This window comes from Marmota flaviventris, chromosome 11, assembly GCF_047511675.1.
Source record: "Marmota flaviventris isolate mMarFla1 chromosome 11, mMarFla1.hap1, whole genome shotgun sequence".
Classification (NCBI taxonomy): domain Eukaryota; kingdom Metazoa; phylum Chordata; class Mammalia; order Rodentia; family Sciuridae; genus Marmota; species Marmota flaviventris.
The window spans coordinates 71,436,141-71,461,894 of NC_092508.1; the positions used below are offsets into that span (position 1 = coordinate 71,436,141).

General features: G+C 36.5%; 1 protein-coding gene across 10 annotated transcripts in view; it reads left to right on the top strand.

Moving 5' to 3' along the window:
* Baz2b (bromodomain adjacent to zinc finger domain 2B) overlaps nt 1–25,754 on the top strand; it is a 351,303-nt gene that overhangs the window by 21,792 nt on the left and 303,757 nt on the right. For all 10 annotated transcript variants that reach the window (XM_071619137.1, XM_071619140.1, XM_071619138.1 and 7 more), the window contains exon 3: nt 21,760–22,023. The gene's annotated coding sequence lies outside the window, so the exon portion shown is untranslated. The remainder of the gene's footprint in view (nt 1–21,759; nt 22,024–25,754) is intronic.

Consider the following 25,754-nt stretch of genomic DNA (forward strand, 5'->3'; position numbering starts at 1 on the left):
ATTTCATATGAAGAAACCAAAACTGAGAGAGGCAAGTTATTTACCTAAGATCACATATTATTTAACTGATGGAAACCGAGTTGTTCCATATTCCCATTAATTAAATCTAACTCTTATATAAAATGAAATCACTGTAGTGACACCTAAGGAATGCTCTTGTGGCCCCCCAGAATAAATTAAAAGATATTAAGTCACAGCAATTTATAGAACTATGTCAATACAATGAGTATTCTAATTTGTTAAGTATAGATTAATATATTTTTATTTTATTTTGAGACAGGGTCTTGCTAAACTGCTGAGACTGGCCTCAAACTTGCCATCCTCCATCATATATATATGATGTTTATATTTAAGAATATAGTAATTTCATTTTATATTTCATTTTCAGTATCATGGTCATTAGTTTTTATCCACAGGCTCTTTTCATGTAAGCAAACCTCAAAACAGCCAAAACTGGAGACTGAGGCGGAAAGATTGCAAGTTCGAGGCCAACCTGGGAAACTTAGTAAGATCTTTTCTCAAAATAATGAATCAAAAAGGCTGGGGATTTAGTTCAGTGGTAGAGTACCTTTGAGTTCAGTCCCCTCTAAAACAAAAATGAAACAAAAAAAAGCAAAATTGGTGTACATTGTGAACCAAATACTCTTAAATGATAAACTACTTACTTAACTTGAATGTTTAAATAAAAAAAAAATTTGTAGTGGAGAACCCTAAACTTTTTTTTCTACTGTAGTCATCTCTGATTAGATACATGATTTTTGAATATTTAAATGTTATAGTAGGAGTATAATATCTTCAGAAAAAAATTATACTATATTAACAAATGATCAGCTGTTTTCAGTTTTATCCACATATAGTATATCATTGCAATGGTAGAGTAGACAAATCCCAGATCATTAAAAACCTGACAATTCTTCATCTAGGAAAAACAAACTACTTACAAAAATATTTTAAAATATTAAAAGATTGGGTAGCTGAAGTAATGACAGATACATTTTAATTAATTAATCTGAATCTCCCCATACATCCTCTAAAACACAGTAAAGAAGAACAGATAAAACTATCCAGAATGCTCCAACTTAAAATTATCTGTAAATCAGAAAATAATACCAAATTCTAGTCAGCCACCATTCAATCCCTTGCGTAAACCTTGGTGGAGAACAAGAGTTAACTGGAAAAAACTGTACCGGAGAAGGGAGCTAGTGACAGGTTTAAAATGATTGACCTAAAATTGTTCATAGAAGTTTCTCTTGAAATATTGATTGATCGCAGCATACTACAGACAAAGGACTTTCAAGTTTGTGAAGAACTCAAGGAGGCAGTTTTGGGTAAAAAAAAGGAAAGAATAGATGCCCTTTGGAAACTAACCAGTTTTTTTTGGGGGGGGGGAAGAACTGAAGGGGGAAGCTTAGGATCCTGAAATATAAAAGCATATTTTAAAAATCAGAGGAAAGGTATCCTTACTCTGCTTTGCCCCCAAATTCAGTGATAATGAAAGCATACTTTATTGGAAGCAGGAGGCGTACTGGTTTTGTCTATTTTGAAGCACAAATTTCCCAAGGGAAATTTTATTGATGGCTCTAGTTTATTCCCTCCCAAAAGACCAACTGCATCCAAATGAATTGATAAATGAATATAAACTCAAGATTTTATTGTCTTTGGGGCTGGGGATGTGGCTCAAGCGGTAGCGCGCTCACCTGGCATGCATGCGGCCCGGGTTTGATCCTCAGCACCACATACAAAGATGTTGTGTCCACCAAAAACTAAAAAATAAATATTAAAAAAATATGTCTCTCTCTCTCTCTCTCTCTCTCTCACTCTCTCACTCTCTCACTCTTTCTAAAAAAAAAAGATTTTGTCTTTTATTTTTTTTTTTAATTTTTTTATTGTTGGTTGTTCAAAACATTACATAGTTCTTGATATATCATATTTCACACTTTGATTCAAGTGGGTTATGAACTCCCATTTTTACCCCATATACAGATTGCAGAATCACATCAGTTACACATCCATTGATTTACATATTGCCATACTAGTGTCTGTTGTGTTCTGCTGCCTTTCCTATCCTCTACTATCCCCCCTCCCCTCCCCTCCCCTCCCCTCTTCTCTCTCTACCCCCTCTACTGTCATTCATTTCTCCCCATTGTATTATTTTTCCCTTTACCCTCACTTCCTCATGTATGTAATTTTGTATAACCCTGAGGGTCTCCTTCCATTTCCATGCAATTTCCCTTCTCTCTCCCTTTCCCTCCCACCTCTCATCCCTGTTTAATGTTAATCTTCTTCTCATGCTCTTCCTCCCTACTCTGTTCTTAGTTACTCTCCTTATATCAAAGAAGACATTTGGCATTTGTTTCTTAGGGATTGGCTAGCTTCACTTAGCATAATCTGCTCTAATGCCATCCATTTCCCTGTAAATTCTATGATTTTGTCATTTTTTAATGCAGAGTAACACTCCATTGTGTATAAATGCCACATTTTTTTATCCATTCATCTATTAAAGGGCATCTAGGTTGGTTCCACAGTCTTACTATTGTGAATTGTGCTGCTATGAACATCGATGTAGCAGTGTCCCTGTAGCATGCGCTTTTTAGGTCTTTAGGGAATAGACCGAGAAGGGGAATAGCTGGGTCAAATGGTGGTTCCATTCCCAGCTTTCCAAGAAATCTCCATACTGCTTTCCAAATTGGCTGCACCAATGTGCAGTCCCACCAGCAATGTACAAGTGTACCCTTTACCCCACATCCTCGCCAGCACTTGTTGTTGTTTGACTTCATAATGACTGTCAATCTTACTGGAGTGAGATGGTATCTTAGGGTGGTTTTGATTTGCATTTCTCTGACTGCTAGAGATGGTGAGCATTTTTTCATGTACTTGTTGATTGACTGTATGTCCTCCTCTGAGAAGTGTCTGTTCAGGTCCTTGGCCCATTTGTTGATTGGGTTGTTTGTTCTCTTATTGTCTAATTTTTTGAGTTCTTTGTATACTCTGGATATTAGGGCTCTATCTGAAGTGTGAGGAGTAAAGATTTGTTCCCAGGATGTAGGCTCTCTATTTACCTCTCTTATTGTTTCTTTTGCTGAGAAAAAAAACTTTTTAGTTTGAGTAAGTCCCATTTGTTGATTCTAGTTATTAACTTTTGTGCTATGGGTGTCCTATTGAGGAATTTGGAGCCCGACGCCACCGTATGTAGATCGTAGCCAACTTTTTCTTCTATCAGACGGCGTGTCTCTGATTTGATATCAAGCTCCTTGATCCATTTTGAATTAACTTTTGTGCATGGCGAGAGAAAGGGATTCAGTTTCATTTTGTTGCATATGGATTTCCAGTTTTCCCAGCACCATTTGTTGAAGATGCTCTCCTTCCTCCATTGCATGCTTTTAGCCCCTTTATCAAATATAAGATAGTTGTAGTTTTGTGGATTGGTTTCTGTGTCCTCTATTCTGTACCATTGGTCCACCCGCCTGTTTTGGTACCAGTACCATGCTGTTTTTGTTACTATTGCTCTGTAGTATAGTTTGAAGTCTGGTATCGCTATACCGCCTGATTCACACTTCCTGCTTAGCATTGTTTTTGCTATTCTGGGTCTTTTATTTTTCCATATGAATTTCATGATTGCTTTCTCTATTTCTACAAGAAATGCCGTTGGGATTTTGATTGGCATTGCATTAAACCTATAGAGAACTTTTGGTAATATCGCCATTTTGATGATGTTAATTCCGCCTATCCATGAACAGGGTATATTTTTCCATCTTCTAAGATCTTCTTCTATTTCTCTCTTTAGGGTTCTGTAGTTTTCATTGTATAAGTCTTTCACCTCTTTTGTTAGGTTGATTCCCAAGTATTTTATTTTTTTTGAGGATATTGTGAATGGAGTGGTTGTCCTCATTTCCATTTCAGAGGATTTGTCGCTGATATACAGGAATGCCTTTGATTTATGCGTGTTGATTTTATATCCTGCCACTTTGCTGAATTCATTTATTAGCTCTAATAGTTTCTTTGTAGAGCCTTTTGGGTCTGCTAGGTATAGAATCATGTCACCTGCAAATAGTGATAATTTAAGTTCTTCTTTTCCTATTTTTATGCGTTTAATTTCTTTCGTCTGTCTAATTGCTCTGGCCAGTGTTTCGAGAACTATGTTGAACAGAAGTGGAGAGAGAGGGCATCCCTGTCTTGTTCCAGATTTTACAGGGAATGTCTTCAATTTTTCTCCATTCAGAATGATGCTAGCCTGAGGCTTAGCATAGATTGCTTTTACAATATTGAGGTATGTTCCTGTTATCCCTAGTTTTTCTAGAGTTTTGAACATAAAGGGATGCTGTACTTTGTCGAATGCTTTTTCCGCATCTATCGAGATGATCATATGGTTCTTATTTTTAAGTCTATTAATGTGGTGAATAACATTTATTGATTTCCGTATATTGAACCAGCCTTGCATCCCAGGGATGAATCCTACTTGATCATGGTGCACAATTTTTTTGATATGTTTTTATATCTGATTCGCCAGAATTTTATTGAGGATTTTTGCATCTAGGTTCATTAGAGATATTGGTCTGTAGTTTTCTTTCTTTGAAGTGTCTTTGTCTGGTTTAGGTATCAGGGTGATGTTGGCCTCATAGAATGAATTTGGAACTTCTCCCTCTTTTTCTATTTCCTGAAGTAGCTTGAAAAGTATTGGTATTAGTTCCTCTTTAAAGGTTTTGTAAAACTCTGCTGTATACCCATCCGGTCCTGGGCTTTTCTTAGTTGGTAGTCTTTTGATGGTTTCTTCTATTTCCTCAATTGATATTGGTCTGTTTAGGTTGTCTATATCCTCCTGACTCAATCTGGGCAGATCATATGACTTAAGAAATTTATCGATGCCTTCACTATCTTCTAATTTATTGGAGTATAAGGATTCAAAATAATTTTTGATTATCTTCTGTATTTCTGAAGTGTCTGTTGTGATATTGCCTTTTTCATCCCGTATGCTAGTAATTTGAGTTCTCTCTCCTCTTCTGTTCGCTAGCATGGCTAAGGGTCTGTCGATTTTGTTTATTTTTTCAAAGAACCAACTCTTAGTTTTGTCAATTTTTTCAATTGTTTCTTTTGTTTCGATTTCATTAATTTCAGCTCTGATTTTAATTATTTCTTGCCTTCTACTTCTTTTGCTGTTGTTATGCTCTTCTTTTTCAAGGATTTTGAGATGAAGTATGAGATCATTTATTTGTTGTTTTTTTCTTTTTTTAAGGAATGAACTCCAAGCAATGAATTTTCCTCTTAGAACTGCTTTCAATGTGTCCCATAGATTCCGATATGTTGTGTCTGTGTTTTCATTTATCTCTAAGAATTTTTTAATTTCCTCCTTGATGTCTTCTATAACCCATTGATCATTCAGTAACCTATTGTTCATTCTCTAAGTGATGTATGCTTTTTCCTTCCTTCTTTGATCGTTGATTTTCAGTTTCATTCCATTATGATCAGATAAGATGCATGGTATTATCTCTACTCCTTTATATTGTCTAAGAGTTGCCCTGTGACATAATATATGATCTGTTTTTGAGAAGGATCCATGTGCTGCTGAGAAAAAAGTGTAACTGCTTGATGTTGGGTGGTATATTCTATATATGTCAATTAAGTCTAGGTTATTAATTGTGTTATTGAGTTCTATAGTATCCTTATTCAACTTTTGTTTGGAAGATCTGTCCAGTGGCGAGAGAGGTGTGTTGAAGTCTCCCATGATTATTGTATGGTGGTCTGTTAGACTCTTGAACTTGAGAAGAGTTTGTTTGATGAACATAGCTGCACCATTGTTTGGGGCATATATATTTATGATTGTTATGTCTTGTTGGTGTATGGTTCCCTTAAGCAGTATGTAGTGTCCCTCTTTATCCCTTTTGATTAACTTTGGCTTGAAATCTATTTTATTTGATATGAGTATGGACACTCCTGCTTGTTTCCGAAGTCCATATGAGTGATATGATTTTTCCCAACCTTTCACCTTCAGCCTATGTATGTCTTTTCCTATCAAATGCGTCTCCTGTAGGCAGCATATTGTTGGGTCTTGTTTTGTGATCCATTCTACTAGCCTGTGTCTCTTAATTGGTGAGTTTAAGCCATTAACATTTAGGGTTATTATTGAGATATGGGTTGTTCTTCCAGCCATATTTGTTTATTTCTGTTACTAAACATGGTTTGTTTTCCTCTTTGATTATTTCCCCCCCCTTTAGTGTCCTACCTCCCACTGTTGGTTTTCATTGTTATTTTCCATTTCCTCTTCCTGTAATGTTTTGCCGAGGATGTTTTGAAGAGATGGTTTTCTAGCTGCAAATTCTTTTAACTTTTGTTTATCGTGGAAGGTTTTAATTTCATCTTCCATCCTGAAGCTTAATTTCGCTGGATACACAATTCTTGGTTGGAACCCATTTTCTTTCAGTGTTTGAAATATGTTATTCCAGGATCTTCTACCTTTCAGAGTCTGTGTTGAAAGATCAGCTGTTGTCCTGATTGGCTTACCCCTAAATGTAATCTGCTTCCTTTCTCTTGTAGCTTTTAAAATTCTCTCCTTATTCTGTATGTTGGGCATCTTCATTATAATGTGTCTAGGTGTGGATCTCTTATGATTTTGCACATTCGGCGTCCTGTAGGCTTCTAGGATTTGGGATTCTGTCTCATTCTTCAAGTCTGGGAAGTTTTCTCGTATTATTTCATTGAATAGATTGCTCATTCCTTTGGTTTGGAGTTCTATACCTTCCTGTATCCCAATGACTCTTAAGTTTGGTCTCTTAATGTTATCCCATATTTCTTGGATGTTCTGCTCATGGTTTCTTAACAGTCTTGCTGAGCTGTCTATGTTCTTTTCAAGTTGAAATACTTTGTCTTCATTGTCTGATGTTCTATCTTCTAAGTGTTCTACTCTGCTGGTAGTATTCTCAATTGAGTTTTTAAGTTGGTTTATTGCTTCCTGCATTTCTAGGATTTCTGTTTGTTTGTTTTTTATAACCTCTATCTCCCTGTATAGTTGATCCTTTGCTTCCTGGATTTGTTTGTGTAATTCATTGTCGAAGTGATCTTTCATTGTCTGATTTTGCTGTCTAATGTCTTCCTTGATACTCCAGATCATCTGAAGCATGTATATCCTGAATTCTTTATCTGACATTCCATCTGCTGCAGCTGTTACCTCTTCTAAAGTTGAGTTGACCTGCATTGCTTGTGGTCCTTTCTTTCCTTGTCTTTTCATACTGCTTGCGTTTCTTTCTGCTTGGTGAAACTGTTGTGTTTTTGAAATGTTTTTTTTCGCCTATATATTTATATTGCTCTTGTATAGTTGAAAAGTCTCCGTTGCAGGGTTGGGTGGCGGTCTGCCTACCTTGCAGGCGCGGGCGGCGGCTCTGCTCTGCCCCTCCTCCAATTGGTGTGAGGTATCTACCACACCCGCAGACCCCTGGGCCTGTTCTGCCGGTCGGTCGCAGGTCTGCCTACCTTGCAGGCGCGGGCGGCGGCTCTGCTCTGCCCTTACTCCAATTGGGGTGTTGTGACTACCACGCCGGCAGGTCACTGCGCCTGTTCTGGGCGCGGGCGGTGGCTCTGCTGTGCCCCTACTCCAATTGGGGTGACGAGTGTACCACGCCGGCAGTCCACCGGGCCTGATCTGCCGGTCGGTTGCAGGTCTGCCTACCCTGCAGGCGCGGGCGGCGGCTCTGCTCTGCCCCCCCTCCAATTGGTGTGACTTGTCTACCACACCCGCGGACCGCTGGTCCTGTTCCGGGCGCGGGCGAAGGCTCTGCTCTGCTCCTACTCCAATTGGGGTGACGTGCCTACCACCCCGGCCGGCCGCTGGGCCTGTTCCACCAGTCGTTCGCAGGTCTGCCCACCTTGTGGGCGCAAGTGGCGGCTCCGCTCCGCCCCCTCTCCAATTGGGGTCACGCGACCACCACGCCAGCGAGCCGCTGGGCCTGCTCCGGGCGCGGGCGGCGGCCCGGCTCCTCCCCTCTGGTTCGACGACAAAGCGAGAGAGACTCGGGTGTCTGTGACTCACCCTCCCTACCAGGAGACCAACTGTTTCTGTCGCCGCTGGTATTGATGAAGTTCTCTCCTCCGCTGCTTTCTGATGACATCAGATCTCTGCCATGTTGGTTTCCAATGCGAATGGCAACATTTCGTTCCCTTTGCCGGGTGACCAAAGCAATGGGTGAGTCCTGACCGGCCCTCACAGGCCCCGTCTCAGTCCTGTTGCCACTGCCCACGAAGGCTCGGTTGGTATTTACCTCTACAGTACTCAGCAGGACCCGGACCGAGAAGCAGTTTCCGTGGGCTCCTTAGCCCTGGGGCAGAGCAGTTCCGGGAGCCGGAACTCGGTCGCTCCGTGCTCGGTGTATGCTCTGATAAGAGCAGGCTCCAAGAAGCAGTTTCCGCAGGTTATTTAGCACTGAGCCTGAGTAATCTGTCTGCAAGCCGCAGGCGAATGGCAGCCTGAAATTACCTGTTCTATGGCTGAATGAGCTGCGGTCAGTCGAAAACAGGGATGGTGATGTCAGCTCTCCAAGATGGTGGCCGCTGGCCTCCTCTGTGGTCTGACCGGTGTGGAGAACCGAATTGGACCGCTTCCTTCCCCCGTCTCGAACCCAGAATTCAGCACTGAGTAAGGTGCTTGCACGGCTGGCAGAATCTGCAGCGCTGTATCCCTGCGTCGCTATCTCCTCGTTTCCCAGCGCGCTCTGCAGACTCTAGCCGCCGGGCGATTTGCTGAATAAGCAGTGTGACCCCCCGTGCGGACAAATCTCTCGCATTTGAGCCCCCGTAGCCGATCCTCGTGCGATGGAAATCCTTCCTCCAGGTTCTGGAGCACCCCAATATTGCTGGAAATTCCTAACAAGATAGCCTTTAGCCGTCCTGACTCGTCATTCTCCCACACAGTGACGCGGCACACGGGGGCAATGGACTCCCCTTGCCGCCATCTTCTTCCTATGGCTTTCTTTTGGAGTAGGGATTAACAGCCAATAAATATATCCTTATTCTTGTACCATTTCTGTATCTAGTTTCAGTGAGCCTTTGTCTATTCCTTATTAACACATATAACATATTTAGTGAGAGTTATTGCACTATCTCTGCTTGTTTTGGATTGGATAACACTAGGATGTATAAGGTATCATTTGTTAATTTGTATTACTCTTCAGTTTTTTGTACAGATATGTTTATTTTAGCTTTGAACCTGATTATAGGTATTGTTTCCTACTTTAAAATTTATCTGCCATTGTTATTCTGTTTGAAATACAGGAAGCATGTCTATGTACTTATTTTATTAGAATTTAACCCTGGTATTTAACAAATAAGTAGTATAAAGACATAAAAGCACAGATGTATTATCAATAAGTATAAGATAGGAAGCTGGAAGAGTTAGCTTAATATAATGATAAAAAAGAATTTTATGGATGGAGATATAGCTTAGTATAGAAAACTTGTCTGCTATGCACAAAGGCCTGGGTTGGTTTCCTAGCACCTTAAAAGAATTTTTTAAAAAAATTTCTGAATAGGTTGCAACTTTTTTGTCCTTCCCCTCTTTGTCCTTCTTTTGCTAAGATTATACTCTTTTCTCTTGGATACTTTGGATTTTGTTTGTTCTGATTGATGACTGTTTAAACTATGCTATCAGTTTTTCTTGCTCAATTGAGAAAAATCACATATTTGTAACATAATAGATCCAGGATTAAGAATACTATAGAACACTGTTTTTTCCTTAGAAGTACAGTAATTTTTATAGACATTGGAGGGTTTTTAAAAATAGTTTTTAGATGTTGATGAACCTTTATTTTATTCATTTATTTTTATGTAGTGCTGAGAATCCAACCCATTGCCTCATACATGCTGGGCAAGCACTCTGCCACCGAGCCACAACCCCAGCCTGACATTAGAGTTTTCTGAAAATAATTTCTCCTAAGTCAGGGATGAAAAAAGTGTTACAATAGAAGTCCCAGTTCTGATTATGTAGTAGTACCTGCATTAGTTAGATCTATGCATTAAGCATTCTGAGGCCACATTAAGCTTTATAGCTTTGAATGATTTTTGTTTTTGTTTTTTGGGTACCAGCGATTTAAGCCAGCAACACTTTACCACTGAAATAACACTGCTAGTCTTTTAAATTTTTTTTATATTAGAACAAGTTCTCACCAAGTTGCTGAGGGTCTTGATAAATTGTTGAGGGTGACTTTGAGCTTGCAGTACTCCTACTTCCTGAGTTATTGGGATTATAGGAATGCACAACCACACCCAGCTTGAACGATTATTGGTATTTGCTGTGCACAGAAGGAATAGTGACCCAAGTATTCATCATTCCCTTCTAAAGTTTTTAAGTAAATTATATGTTCTGTGTGAAGGCAGTTTGATTATTCAATCTTATTTCACTTTTTCTATATATATAAGTGGAAATAATTAATGCTAATTCCTGAGTAGTGATGAAGCACATTAGTTATTGAAAGTTTTTATTTAAATTATCCCTCTCATCCAGGCATAATGGCCCATGCCTATAAACCCAGCTACTTCAGAGGTTGACGCAGGAGGATCTCAAATTCATAGCCAGCCTCATCAATTCAACAAGACCCTGTCTCAAAATTTAAAAATTACTGGTATGAAAGTACACTTTCATATCACATTCTATGTAAATATCAGAATTAGGAAATAGTAAAGCACCTATATTTAAAAATTAGAAAAGGGCTGGGGTTGTGGCTCAGTAGTATAGTGCTTGCCTAGTATGTGTGAGGCACTGGATTTGATTCTCAGCACTGCATATATATAAAATAAAATAAATGTTCCATTAAGAACAAAAAAAAATTAGAAAAGAGCCTAAATGCTTATAACTCCCCTATTCATAATTTCCCCAAACTGAAAACAACTCAAATGTTCTCAATGGCTGAATGTATATATAAACTATGATATTACACTTTAATACTGTATGATATCCTGTACCAAAGAAAATTGCTCAGCAATGAAAAGAAATGTACTATTGATACTTTAAACAACTAGAGTGAATTTCAAAGGCATAATGAATAGAAACTTTTCTCAGAGGTTGCATACTGTGATTACATTTATAAGCAACTGTTGACAAGACCAACCTTAACAGATCAGTGGATACCAGTTATTAGGCACGGTGTGATAAAAGTGTAGTACAGAAGATTTTGTGGGGCAGAGGGGGCTGATAGAAGTGTTCTATATCCTTATTGTGGTAGAAGTTACATGAGTCTATAAATGTTTTTGTTGTTTCAGTTCTGAAGATCAAACCCAGGGCTTTGAGCATGCTAGGCAAGCACTCTATCACTAAGCTACACCCCAATCCCTATAAATGTTTTTAAATTCCTAGAACTATTTACCATCCCCCCAAAAGTCAATTTTGTTACACCATTTTTTTAAAAAGTTTATTGGTTCTTTTTAGTTATACATGACAGCAGAATACATTTTGATATCATAATTATATAAGCATGGAATAGATCTTATTGTTATAGTCCAATTCTTAAGGATGTACATGATGTTACATTGCATGTATTTTTTAAAAATATCTTTATTTTATTTATTTTTTTAATGTGGTGCTAAGGGTCGAACCTAGTGCCTCACACATGGGAGGCAACTGCTCAACCACTGAGCTACAACCCCAGCCCTTGAACATATTTTTAAAGAGTGTAGAATACTACTTTGAATTAGCTTCAGGTTGTAAGCATGGTGTAATATGGAGTGAAAGGAAAGTTCTAGGGATTAGAATAAAAGCTCTAAGAAACCCTGCAAAGTGAAAACAGATTGTGATTTGGCATTAGGGTTTAGTATTTAATGTCTCATGACTTTGATGGTGTTTTGTAATGGAATAGGTATAAAACCATCTGCATTATTGACACTGCTCTATTAGTGTCTAGTTGAGAGTACTTGATCAAGTAACTTAATTGCTTGGGTCATCAGATTATTTTTCTATAGATTGAGAAGTTTGGATCCTATGTTTCTCAAACTAAAATACTCCTAATAAGCATTTTACTCTACAATGTTGATACACAAATGTTTTAAATTATTTAGCATTAAGTAAAGAAGACATTCCAAGAAAATACTCCATGATTTTTCTGGTGACTTGACATAGTCCCTAACATACCATTTAATTTCCTAATTGTAATAGAATAAGAATAGATAATATAGTATCCCTCTGGCTATAAGTTTTTGGTCATTCTGTGTTTTTCCAAATAACTTTTTTGGGTTTCCATTTTTTAAATGTTCATTTAAAAAAAATTTTGTAGTTGTAGATGGACAGAATGCCTTTATTTTATTTGTTTACTTTTATGTGGTGTTGAGGATCAAACTCAGTGCCTCACACGTGCTAGGCAAGGTTCTGCCACTGAGCCCCAGCCCCAGCCCCTGAAGTATTCATTTTTTTAATACTATGAAGAACAAAAATTTAAAGACCACTAGGTGGGGATGTAAACAATACAGCATTTCTCTCTCTCCTAGGCTTTAACTCGATAAAGCCTTGAGTATAATTCCTGGAAAAGAATAAAACATGAACCAATCCATACAAGTACTTATGTTTATCTTTTTGAATGTTGTGATAATCTAGATTTGGGAAAAATAAGCTTCTGAATTAAGAATGAAATCATCTGTGCTTTTATATGTTCTTCTTTGCTTATTGTTATATTTTTGTGTTGTTTTGTTTTAGAAATATGCAGATATATATATCTTTCCATATAATTATTCTTACTTTGTCTTATTTCTTTGAGAGAAGTGAGTTGTTAAGTATATATACTTTTTTATTCTTTTAATTTTTTTTTTTTTTTTTTACCTCATATGTAGAATTTACCTGGAAATCACTTTTTGTTAGTTCAAAGAGATTTTTTTTTTTTTTTGGTGGTGGTACTGGGGACAGAACTCAAGGCCTCACGTATGCTAGGCAAGTGCTCTACTATCAAGCTATATCCCCAGTCCTCATCATTTTTTTTATACCTTTATTTTATTTATTTATTTTTTATGTGGTGCTGAGGATTGAACCCAGCGCCTCACATGTGCAAGGTGAGCACTCTACCACCGAGCCACAACCCCAGCACCTTCATCATTTTTTTATAGCTACATAATTTATGATGTTCAGTATGTTGATATTCTATATTTTAACCAACCAACTTATTAACATATTTTTTCCAGTTCTGCAATTATAAATAATAACATAAATAATTCATGACTTGTATATATGTATATTTACACTTGTGGAGATATATTTTCATGGAAAATCCTAGAAATTGGATTGTTAGAGATAAACACCCATGTTCTTTTATTTGACATTGCCAAATTTTTGTTTTTAGAGATAATAACGTTTTGTATTCCCACCAGCAAGGAGTAAATTCCTATTTTCCCAACACCTCATCAACAAATTTATTGTGAAACATTTGAGTTTTTAACTGGTCTTATATGTGAGGAATGTGTCATTTTAATTTGCATTTGTCTTATGAAAGTGAAGCTGAACACATTTACATATGTTTAAGAGCTATTTTATATTATTTTTCTAAATCATCTGTTAAGACTTTTTAAAAATTAAAGTTTGGGACATATTCCCTTGATTATCTAAGTGATCTTTACGTATCAGGAATATTAGCCTTTTATCTGTGGTGTATGTTGCAGATACATTTTTTAGTTTGTCATTTGTGTGTATGTTGCAGATATTTTTTTAGTTTGACATTGGTCTTTGAACTTATGGTGTTTTTTTGCAAGTTTTTTATTTTTATATATCATATTTATCTGTCTTTGCTTAAGCATATCTGGATTTTTAATTCTATTTTATAAAACTTTTCCCAACACCTAAATTAAAAAGAAATCAAGAGGCTACTTGCAGTGGGACACACCTTTAATCCTAGCCACTCAGTAAACTGAGGCAGGAAGTTCACAGGTTTAAGGCCAGTCTCAGCAACTTAGTGAGGCCCTGTCTCAAAATAAAAAAAAATAAAAAGGGCTGGGGATATATATAGCTCAATGATAAAGCACCCCTCAGTTCAATCCCCAGTACTCCTACTAAATAGGAGTGCTAAGGGTATATAGCTCAGTGGTAGAGCATGCACTGGAAAGAAGAGGGAGGGAGAAAAAGGGAGAGAGATACCTGTGGGAGAATTAACCTGTGTCTTCTTTCACTTTGGAATAGTTTATTAACATTTGGATCTCAGGTCCATTTGGGGTTTATGTTTGTGTATTGTGTAAAGTATGGATCCAACTATTATCTTTTCCCAGATGGCAATACAGTTATCCAAACATTATTTATTGAAAGTTTACTTATTTTTTAGGTTTTTCTGCTATATTTACATACTTATCTTTTGATTTGTACTTTTAAATGAACTTGTTCATTTTTGGACCACATATTTATGAATTCATTTTAGCAGAATTAATGTCTTTATAAAGTTGAATTATTCTACTGATGACTGAGGTATGTTTTTACATTCAAATCTACTTTTATTAATATTTGGAGTTTTAAGATTTTCTTCATAAAGATTCTGCATGTTTATTTTTACTTTATTCAAGATATCTTGCTAGGGATGGAAGCCAGGGCCACATACATGCTAGATACACCGAACCACACTTCCAGCCCTTAGGCTTTTTATTGCTATTTAAATAGATGTTTCTCTTCCATATTATCTAATTATTTGTTGATTATTTTATGAGAAATGATAATATCACATAATAAATACATGGTAAACAAAATTAAAAAGACAAATGACAACTGGAAAAATATTAGTAATTTTTTCCCACAAATAAGAGTTATTGTCTATGTATTATGTTCGGAGTTGTTGAAAAGAAATTTTAAAATGTACAATAACTCTGTGGGAAAAGGAACCAGAGATATAAACAAACTTCAAATAAAAAGGCAAAATGTTGGTAAAGCACTTGTCTCACATGTATGAGCCCCTGGGTTCCATCCCTAGCACCACAAAACAAACAAAATGTTTTAAGCAAAAGAATAAATGCTAAAATTTAGTCATAGTAAAAAAGATAAGAATTAAAAGTACACTAATATACAATTTCTTGAGAACTTTTTGGAGGTTCTAGCAGGTGAGCATAGCTACTTCTATACCCTTAACTGAAGAATGGACCTCCCCTATTGAAAAGTTTGCCCTCTTCAAGCAGGCAACTTCGGGAGGAGCTCACAACTTTTGAGAGGGGCTTGCAACTTGAAGAGGGACGCACATGGAGTGGTGAGGGAGAAAGGGGACACTGCCTAGCCAGCCAGATCAGCTGAATCAACCGGGCGGTTAATGGGGTGACAGATGTCACAGCTAGATTGCCCTCATATCCTACAATTTCTTACTTTATGAAATTGGCAGAATTTTCAACTGTTGGTGAGGCTATCGGGAAGCAGGCATTCTCATATACTACTAACAGGAATATAAATTCGTTTTATCCTGTGAAAAGGCGTTTAATTTTCTATATATAATAAATTTACTCTTTCAAGTAGCCATTCCATTTTTAAGAGTATATGGCATAATTTAATTGTAAAATATGAAGAATGACTTATTTAAAATTTTTTTTATTTTTTCTAATTAGTTATACATGACAGTAGAAAGCATTTAGGCATTTTGATATATCATACATAAGTGGAGTATAATTTCTCATTTTTTCTGATTGTATTTGTTATAGAATCACATCAGTCATGCAGTCATATATGTATATAAGATAATGTCTGTTTCATTCACTATCTTTCCTATCCACTCCCTCCCCTTCCTTCAGTCCCTTCTACCTAAAATAATTATATTCTTCCCTGGCACCCCCCCTCCCCTGTGAATTAGCATCTGCATATCAGAAAAAACATGAAGAATGACTTATGTACAAGGCTATTTATTTTAATCCTATTTAGAAGACTAACAGACTTAAGACAATCTGAACATCTACCAAGACAGAATGATTGACTAAACCATGGGGTAAAGGATTGAACCCAGGGCTTTATGTATGCTAGGGAAGCGCTCTGCCACTCAGGTACCATCCCTAAACCATATATTGCTTCTTGGTTTGTTTATTTTATTCTTTTTTTTGGTGGTCCTGGGGATTTAATCCAGGAGCACTGTTATCACTGAGCTACACTCTCAGCGCCCACTCCCTTTTTAATGTTTATTTTTAGATAGGGTCTTGCTAAATTGCTGAGGTTGGCCTTGAAATATGGGATCCTCCTGCCTCAGTTTCCCATATTGCAAGAATTACAGGCATGTTTGGCTGTAAGTCAGAGTTCTTGAGTCAAAGCATAAACTGTGGGGGAAAAACATTGCCTTCCAGTGAATAATAACTAAAATAAGATATAACAAAATTTGAGGGTGCTGGGGATGGAGAGTAGCTTAGTGGTAGAGCTTGTCATGGGCACGTTCTTGGGTTCAGTCCCCATCCCTAAAGTAAACAAATACACTTGTGCAATACATTCCTCAGAGCAAAATTTGGAGCCTTATATGCACATATTACAATAGAAGAAGAAAATTTAAAAATCTCTGATATAAAAAACTATATGAAGAAGTTAGAAAAATGATAGCAAAACTGGGCATGGTGACACACAACTGTAATTCCACCTAGTCAGGAAGCTGATGCAGGAGGATTACAAGTTTTTGGTTAGCCTGGGCAACTTATTCAGATTGTCTCAAAAAAAATGGTTGGGAAACGTATCTCAGTGATAGAGCATTTTGTGTGAGGCCCTGAATTCAGTTCCCAGTAAAACATACACGCACATGCGCGCGTGCGCACACACACATACACACAGAAGAGAAAAGAGAAAAATTCATGGAAAATGGAAAGTTTAAGGCCAGCCTTAACAACCTGGCAAGGCCTAAAGCAACTCAGTAAAACTCTTGTCTCAAAATAAAAAATCAGAAGGGCTGGGAATATAGCTCAGTTAAATTACCCCTGGGTAATTTTTTACCGCTACTGTCCCATCCCCAAAAAAAGAAAAGTGAAAAAAAAATTCTTTCTGTTTAAAACAGAAATTTTTATTTCCTGCAACTGGTTACTGACATATGAGAGATAGGGAAAGAAGTATGAGTGACCTTTCTAATGGAAACTTTTTGGATGGAGGTCAGAATGAAACAATGGTTTAATAAAAATTTTCTAACAGCAAAGTAAATTAAATATATAAAGTGAAAGAAAATGTTTTTCTTGTTAGCAGTGTATAGCCCACATCAATGAGAGTTCCACCAGGCCTAAGTTACATACTTTTTTGGGGGGAGGTACAGTTTTGGAGAGAAAGAGGGTGTTTTGTTTTGTTTTCTCATGGTACTGGTGATCAACCTAGAAGTCTGTGCATGCTGAGTACCTCTCTTTCAATGAGCTACATCCCCAGCCCAAGAAGAGTGTTATCTTTCTGACCTCTATACTTCAGTTACCAAAGAATTTGATAAAATATCTTCCTGACTGAACAGAGAGAATAACTTGACACACAAAATGATGACTTCTAAAATTGTTAATCTGCGGTGTTTATTTTCATGAAAGTAGTGAGGTTATTGAAGTGTGGGGGATCTAACCCAGGGCCTTAAACACAGTAGTCAAGCTTTCTATCATTGACCTACACCCCAGCCCTGTTTGAATCCAAGCCAAATATTGGATAAGGAAATTAGTAGAATAATTTCTATGTTAACTATTTCAACTTTTTTCAAAACATGATTTATAAGCTTAAAGTGCTAAAATATTATTGTAATTGCGACTTCATTTTAGTGATGGAACTGAGACCCTTTGAATTCAAGAATCTTGCTTCTTGGCCTTTTCCAAATGACCCACACATGGAAGCCAGCGTTTTTTTGAGATAGTCACTCCCATGTTTCTAGCATGAGAAGACAAGACTGGTCTATACGATATTATTGTGTGAAAAAGAACACTTTCCAGGCTGGGGATGTGGCTTAGTTGTCTAGCATATGTGTAGCCCTAGGATCAATTCCTAGTACAACTCCCCAAAACATAAAGAGTACTTCCCAAGCTATCTGAAAATTGTGACAAAAATGCCAACTTAAAAGATCTTTTATTGGCCAAATTTTGACAATTCAGATTCTTAAAGAAGAACCATTGATTACAATAACTGGAATCACTTGAATCTTTGAAAAGCCATAGGTTCATCATGATGCTTTAAAATAACAAATAAACCATTTATCAAAATCATACCTAGCTATGTAAGTCAATCAATTGATCCCATTTATAAAGAAAATAGAGAAGTATATACCTCATGGTTACTGGCTAAATAATCACTCATCAAGTTTCAAAGACTTGAACATAAAGAAAAAGATCCTCAGGCCATATTCAGTCCAAGGACTTCTCCAGTGCAAGAGTGTTTGTTTTGTTTTGTGGTACTGAGAATTGAACCAAGGGGTGCTTTTACTTCTGAGCTGCATTCACATCCCCAGCCCTTTTTTATTTATTTATTTATTTATTTATTTATTTATGAAACCAGGGATTGAACTCAGGGCCACTCAACCACTGAGACACATCCCAGCTCTATTTTGTATTTTATTTAGAGACAGGTTCTCACCGAGTTGCCTAGCGCCTCACTTTTGCTGAGGCTGGCTTTGAACTAGATCTTCTGCCTCAGTCTCCTAAATTGCTGAGATTATAGGAATGCACCACCACACCCGGCTAAGATTTAAGATTTGAGGGCTGGGGTTATAGCTCAGCAGTAGAGCATTCTCCCAGCATACATGAGGCCCTGGGCCCTGGGTTTGATCCTCAGCACCACATAAAAATAAATAAATAAAATAAAGGTAGTGTGTCCAACTACAACTAAAAAGAATTTATTAAAAAAAAAAGATTTAAGAATTTTATAACCCACTTGCTCTAGGGAAACCCCCAGACATATGCAAGTATATGTTGTACAAGTGTACATTGCAGATTAGTTGGCAAGCATTCCCCAAGAGTCTCAAGCAACTGAAGGAGTTAGGAATCTATACCTTGTCCTTTCCTTCTAAAATATTAAGTAGATGAAGCTTATCCCTGGAAAAAAACTTCACTTTTATTGGGATCTCTGGCACCTGTATTTCCACAAGGATTCTAAGGTCCCAGGATTCTGTACAGGATGCAGTGCCGTCTAATTTCTATCTTTCCTATTTTAGTCAAAATTGTATAATTGTTTTTGGTTTACTTTCTCACATGGAAGATTTATTGGAAAAAAAAGATAATATTGACAGCTGTTGAAAATTGTTTATATAGGGTGAGATCATTTGGATTTAGCAATTACAAGGCTATAGTTTGTGTATTTTTTATGGTATATTATATAAATTAACTAAATTGTAATTCTTAAGTACATACACAATTGTTATATCATTTTATTTTCAACATTTTTGAAATGTATGCCATAAATTCTGATATTTTCCATTCATTTTAAGCAGTCTTATGTTTTAAAGCAAAATCACTATTTTTCTTGCCACAAGAATACTAATCTGCCAAAGCAGGGGCGGCGGGGAGGGGAGAAAAGCAATCCATCAAAGTTTAGAATGGTTATTTATATGGAAAATGAAATAATAATGTCTAATATAACAGGATAACATATAGACAAAAAGAAAAAAAGTCAAAGGGTCTATGTGATAAAAATGAGGTGAAGAATTTTTAGGTTACTCTGAAGTCTGACAATATGATGTTCTTCTTGGACACTTCCCAAGAGAAACATTCTAAGAGTTGTGGGACAACCTTATATATTATTTGGATTAGTTGTTTTATAAAAGAATTTATTGATCCACTTACAAACTCTGTATCCAGGAGAAGTAGAGGGGTGGGGAACAAAGCATGTTTCTAAATCTGAATGGATATTAGCATAAGCATCTTCAGTCTTTGGTATTCATTACATAAGTGTATCAGATCATCTACTAAGAATATGTGAACTCAAAAAAAAAAAAAAAAGAATATGTGAACTCTTTATTTCTACTAATTTGACTAATATACTGGGTACCTCTGAGCAGAGAGTAAATGTTCACTGATCCACCATGGTTCTGAGGAGTTCAACAGAGCTAGACAATTTGTTCCTTTTGTCTAATAGATGAAATTGCCAATTAACATATTGTATGTTCTTTTCAAAATTGGAACTTTTATCTGTGAAGATTTTTTTTAAAAAAATCTATATTATTTAGTTGTTGATTGCCTTTCATTCTTTCTATCTATCTATCTACAGTGCTGAGAATTGAACCCAGTGCCTCACATATGCTAGGCAAGCAGTGTACAACTGAGCCACAACCCCATCCCCATCTGTGAACTTTTTTTTTTTTTTTGGTACCAGGGATGGAACTCAGGGTTCCTTAACCACTGAGCCATATTCCCAGCCCTTTTTATTTTTATTTTATTATTTATTTGTTTGTTTGTTTTGGTACCAGGGATTGAACTCAAGGGCACTTGACCACTGAACCACATCTCCCAGCCCTATTTTGTATTTTATTTAGAAACAGGGTCTCACTGAGTTGCTTAGCGCCTGGCTAAATTGCTGAGGCTGGCTTTGAACTCTTAATCCTCCTGCCTCAATGTCCTGAGCTCCTGGAATTATAGACGTGCCTACCGCACCTGGTTTATTTTTTATTTTGAGACAGGGTCTTTTTAGCTTTGCTGGTCCCAGTTGATTCTCCTGCCTCAACCTCCTATCACTGGGATTACAGGCATGCACCACCACACCCTGCAGTCTGAACTCATTTTTAAAGTACCTCTCAGGCCTGGGAGTATAGCTCTGTGGGAAAGTGTGTACTAGGGTAAGTCCTTGAGTATATTACCCAGCACCAAAAAATAAAAATAAAATGAAATGAAAAGTAAATGTATGTATATATGTGTGTATAAACGTATGTGTACACATATGTGCATGGTGTATGTGTACACGTGCGCGCGCGCGCGCACGTGTGTGTGTGTGTGTGTGTGTGTGTATCCCCTCTAGATTCCCTTTTTAAGGAATTTGAGGTAGTGTCTTCTAGAAAGAGTTTTTTTTGTTCGAAGTCCTGGGGATACAACCTAGGGTCCTACACATGACAAATAAGCCCTTCGCAACTAAGCTACATCCCCAGCTCTTTTTACTTCTTTATTTTGAGACAGGGTCTCACACTTATTTTCTCAGTTTGGCTTCAGACTCTCAATCCTTCGTGCCTCATCTCCCAGGTAGCTAGGATTATAGGCGTGATTACTTGGCCAAGAGTTAGTTTGTTAAATCTTATATAGCTACTAATTGTGTGTGTGTGTATGTGTGTGTGTGTGTGGTGTATGTACCTTATATCTTGCATTTTTTTTATTTGGAATGGTCTCTTGGGAGAATTAATGTATTGCTAAGTAACACCAGTGGCCCAATTGAATTATAAAACATTAATAATGTTATAAATTAGCCGTTCTGACCATTAATGTTGACAGCTTATAAGTGAAGAAAGTATATAGTAAAGGATAGGCAGATTTAGAGGACAGAAAATGAAGGAATAAAGCATACTGAGGTGCAGTTTAGAATCATAAGGACTGTTCTTAGAAAAGCAGGCATGGACACATTACAGTCTAAACCTAAGAAAAACACAAAATCTGGAAAGTAGATTACAAAAAAAAAAAGCAATTCTTAGCCAGGCATGGTGATGCATGCCTATATCTCAGCTACTCAGGAGATTGAGACAAGAGGATGGCAAGATCAAGACTAACTTGGGCAACTCAGTAGCGCCCTGTCTCAGAATAAAAAATGAAAAGGTCTAGGGGTGTGGCTTAATAGTAAAGCACCCAGAATTCAATCCCCAGTACAAAAAAAAAAAAAAAAAAAAAAAAAAGTAATGCTTTATATACAAATGGATAATAATTCAAATGCCAGCATTTTTTTTTCTTCAGAAAATGTAGAAACCAGAGGACAGTATGACATCATCTTAAAAGCTGAAACAATAAATCAGTCCGTCTAGAATTCTATGTCCAGTGGAAGTGTCCTTCAGGAATGATGGCAAAATTAACAAAGTTTTATATATGGAAAACTAAGAGAAATTTGTCTTCAGCAGACCTGTACTACAAGAAATGATACTGGAACTTCTTCAAGTGAAAAAGGAATGATATTAACAGAAAAGTTGGATCTTCTGGAGCAAATGAAGGACGTCAGAAATGGTAAATATTTGGATAAAAATAAAAAAGTATTTTTATCATCTTACATTCTATAAAAAGATCAATGGATGATACTGAAGCAAAAATTATAACATTGTCCTTCAAAGTTTTTAGTGTATTTATTTTTAAAATATATAATAAAAGTAATATAAAATACATAAAACTAAATAAATATGGTGTTTGGGAGATAGTGATTAAAGGGACCTTGTCTCAAATTAAAAAACACAAAATACTGGGAATGTTGCTCAGAGGTAAAGCGCACCAGAGTTCAATCCCCAATACTGCAAGAAAAAAAGAAAAAGAAAAACCATAAATAAAAGGAGTGAAAGAGATTTTACAGGATATCTGAGAATGTTTTTAACTTAATATCATCAAATTCAGCAAATTAAGTCAGATGGATGAATTCCTTTAGAAAACAGCTTATCAAAATTACGAAACAGAAAAATCTCAAAATATTCACAAATATTTCAGAAAAGAAGAAAGGAGAACATTGTTAAACATAATTAATTAGGTAATGATAGCCTTAACACCAAAATCTGACAAATACATTATCAAGAAAACAATTCAGACTAATATCCCTCAAGAACATAAATGCAAAAATAATTTAAACAATAGCATGTTAAATAATATATAAAGGGATAATATCCTGAATAAATAGGATTTATTCTAGGAAAACAAGGTTCAGTCAACCCTCAATACATCAAATGTTACTACATTAACAAAGTAAATTTAAATGGTCATTTCAAAATATTCAGAAAAAGCAGTTGACAAAATTCAATACATATTCATGAAAATCCCATGAAAAATTGAAACTTCTCAGGTTGTTGGTGGAAATATAAAGAGCATCTACTTAAAAAGAGCATCTACTTAAAAATCACAGTTAAAATCATTAGCCATCAAAGCAAAATTACAATGAGGTACCACCTACCACTCATTTAGGTGATTTGTCTATTTTGTTGTGCTAGGGATGGAACCCTTAGCATGCTAGGTGTGCAATCTTAACACTGAGCTACACCTCCAGTCCCTAGAATGAAAAAGCAGGGGAAAAATAAACAAAAAACCCACAAGCATTGAGGGCTGGGGAAGTAGCTTGGTGGTAAAGCACTTGTCTAGCATGCATGGAGCCCAGAGTTCGGTCTTCACTACTGTAAAAATAAAAACAAACAAAAAATGCATTGATGAGAATATGGGGAAATTAGAAACCTCCTTATTAGTGGGAATGTAAAATGGTTTTGCCACTGTGAGAAAGAGTTTGGCAGTTCTTGAAACGTTAAAACAGAATTACCATATAACCTCAAAAATTCTACTCAAGTATGTACCCTAAAAAAATTGAATATAGACACTTAAATACTTATCTAGAAATGTTTATAGCCACACTAATCACAATAGCCAGAAGGTAGAAACAAACTAAATGTCCATTAGTGAATGAATATAGAAACAAATGGTGATATATTGATACAATGGAGTATTATTCAGCCAACAAAAGGAGTGAAGTAATGATACATGATACAATACAGATGAGCCTCAATAATATGCTATGTGAAAGGAATTAGACACAAACAGCCACAGATTGTATGTTTTCATTTATATGAAATATCCAGAATAGTTATATCTAGAGACAGAATTGATAGTTGCCAGTAGTGGGACTTGGGTGGTGATGGAGGAGAGAATAAAGAATACCTGCCTTACCCAATTCACAATAGCTATATTGTGGAACCAACCTAGATGCCCTACAATAGATGAATGGATAAAGATACTGTGGTATATATACACAATGGAATATTACTCAGCACTCAAAGAGAATAAAATCATGGCATTTACAGGTAAATGGGTGGAGTTGGAGAATATTGTGCTAAATGAAGTAATCCAATCCCAAAAAACCAAAGGCTGAATGTTTTCTGCTGATCTATAATGGGGGTGGGGGAGGGAGCATGGGAGGAATGGAGGAACTTTGGATAGGGCAAAGGGGAGGGAGGGTAAGGGAGGAGGGCTTGGGTCGAAAGATCGTGAAATGAGATAGACATGTATGAAGACACAAATGGTGTGACTCTACTTTGTGTCCAACCAGAGAAATGAAAAATTGTGCTCTATATGTATAATATGAATTAAAATGCATTCTGCTGTCATGTATAACAGATTAAAATAAATAGATAAATTTAAAAAATATTCAGTGGAATATTACTCAGATTTAGAGAAGAATGAAATTATGGTATTTGCCAGTAAATGGATGGAGTTGGAGAAAATCATGCCAAGTGAAATAAGCCAATCCCCCAAAAGCAAAGGCTGAATGTTTTCTCTAAAATGTGGATGCTAATTCACAATAAAGCGGGGTGGTTGGGTTAACTTCAGTAAAACTATTTTAAAAATAACCAATATTTGGAGAGGTTACAGAGAAATTGAAACCCTTATACACTGCTTATAGGAGTGGAAAATGTGCAAAAATAGTTTGGAAGTTTCCTTAAAAGGTTAAACATGGAGTTACCATAAAATCCATCATTTCTACACTTAAATATATGCTGCCCAAGCTAAAGGAAGACATGTTCCCCCAGAAGTCACCCCTGTAATCCCAGTAGCTCTGGAGGCTGAGACAGGAGGATTGAGAGTTCAAAGCCAGCTTCAGAAATAGTGAGACCCTGTCTTTAAATAAAATATGAAATAGGGCTGGGAACGTAGATCAATGTTTGAGTGCCCCTGAATTCAATCCCCAGTACCCCCACCCCATCCCACAAAAAAAAGTCACATACTAGTGTTCATAGAAACATCACCCCTAATAGCTCAAAGGTAAAAATAACCCTAAGGCTATCAAGTGAAAATGATATGATAAAATTGATGTATCAATACAATGAAATATTATTCAGTCACAAAGAGGATACATAGTCCATGATTGATTCTTCCAAACATTATGCTAGCTGGTTGTGGTGGTACAGTCCTGTAATCCCAGCCACTTGGGAGTCTAGGCAAAAGGATGGCACGTTTGAGAACAGCCTGGGCAATTTAGTGAGACCTTGTCTCAGAATAAAAATAAAAAGGGCTATGAAATGTAGCTCCGTGGTAGAGCACTCCTGGGTTCAATGCCCCATACCACAAAAACAAAGACAAAAAAAAAATTATGCTAAGTGAAATAAACCAGATGTGAAGGACAAATCTTATTTGAGTTCACTTTTATGTGATGTATGTGATACACAGTATAGGAAAATGCATAAAATGGAAAGTAAAGTCAAAGTTACCAAATGTAGGGGGCAAGAAGAATTTGGATTTACTATTGAGTGGGTACAGTTTTTCTTCAGGTTGATGAAAAACTCCTGGTAATGGGGAGTGGTGATAGTTGTACAACATTGTTAATAAGCTTAATGCCACTGAATTGTACACTTAAAAATGTTTACTGTGGTTAATTGATGTTATATTAATTTTATCATAATGAATAAAATAATGTACAAAATTATTATAGCCTAATATATGGGAGATTTTGTTACATTGGTTAGAAGTGGTTGGCAGTTCCTCTCTACAAAAAGTAAGCATGAAGTGTGGAGAAAATTGTCAAAACAACTATTTACATGCATTGAAAATTAACCTAAAGCAGACAACACATTGAGAAACATTTATTACTGAAAAACTGCTGCAATTTTTGTCATTCACAGTTTCAATAAGTTTTTCTTCATATGAGCTATTCCTGTATCCCTACTCCAAAATGGTAGTTTTACCACCTTTTGACCTACTGTGAAAATGATCGCATT